Here is a 1,472-nt window from a genome sequence, read left to right as displayed (position 1 = left end):
TAGTTTTCTCCATGTCTGGAACAGTAAGCCTAGTTTATGATGTCTTCAACTGGAGATATTGTCTGACTTCTTGATAAAATTTTCAGGGTCTAACTCCCAAGTTTGAATAGTGAGATGACTTTTGGGAGGGAGGGGGCGTCGGTTGTGCGGCTTGAACTCGGCCTGGGTACTGTCCCTGAGCTCTTCAGCTCAAGGTGAGCACTCTACCACTTGAGCCATGGCACCACTTCCCCGTTTTCTTGTGATTAATTAGAGATAAGAATCTCACAGACTTTCCTGCCAGTGCTGGCTTTGAACCGTGATCCTCAGATCTCAGCCTCCTGAGTAGCTAGGATTGCAGGTGTGAGCCACAGGCACCCAGCAGTGAGATGACTTTGTACTTCACTTACTGGTTATATTCATGATTTTAAGTAATATACTTTGATGCTTACTTATATCTGATTGACTATTTTTCAATATATCCTGGCTTCTCAGTTTCAATATATTTTGATTTCTGAAGCATTAACATTTGTGCTTAGCATGGTGGCACACACCTCTAATTCCAGCATTTGGGAAGCTGAGCATGCTACATCATGAGTACTACGCTTTCCAGGGATGAACATTTTAATTTCTTCCTTACTCCTACCTAAATTGTGTATATTTTTATATTGTAGAGTTGATGAAGTTTACTTAAAGTTTTTTTTGTTGTTGTTGTTACTGGTCTTGGTTTTTGAACTCAGGGCCTGGGCACTGCCCCGAGCTTCTTTTGCTCAAAGCTGGCACTCTACTGTTTGAACCACAGCTCTACTTCTGGCTTTTTGGTAATTTATTGAAGATAAGAGTCTCACAGACTTACCTGCTCAGCCTGGCTTTCAACTGCAAACCTCACATCTCAGCCTTTTGAGTAGCTGGGATTGTAGGTGTATCAAATTTAAAATTAAAATTTTGTTGTATTTTTCTCATACAGGCCGGTGTAATTTGTAAGTTCATTATTATGATTATAAAGAAAAGCATCTGACTTGAAAAAAAAATTTTTTTTTGGTTATGGAGCTTGAACACAGGGCCTGGGAATTGTCCCTGAGCTTCTGGGTGCTGTCCCTGACCTTTTTGCTCAAGATTAGTGCTCTATCACGTTGAACCACTTCCAATTTTTAGATGGTTAATTGAAGATACATGGGTTTTCATGCTAGGGCTGGCTTTGAACTGTGATCTTCAAATCTTAGCCTCTTGAGTAGCTAGGATTATAGGCATGAATAACCATTGCGTGGCTTGATACTTAAATTTTGTTTATTTTCCTTGTAAAGGTCATTATGATTTGCAGATTCATGATTTGAGGATAAATAAGCAGCATTTCTATTAAGATTTAAAAAACACTCATTACAAAGGTTTTTTTTGGTCCGGTTGTGGGGCCTGAACTCTGGGCCTGGGTGCTGTCCCTCAGCTCTTCAGCTCAAGGCTAGCGCTCTACCACTTGAGCCACAGCACCACTTCCG

The sequence above is a fragment of the Dipodomys ordii genome, unplaced genomic scaffold (assembly GCF_000151885.1).
Source record: "Dipodomys ordii isolate 6190 unplaced genomic scaffold, Dord_2.0 Scaffold2, whole genome shotgun sequence".
Taxonomy (NCBI): Eukaryota; Metazoa; Chordata; class Mammalia; order Rodentia; family Heteromyidae; genus Dipodomys; species Dipodomys ordii.
This window is presented reverse-complemented; position numbering follows the sequence as displayed.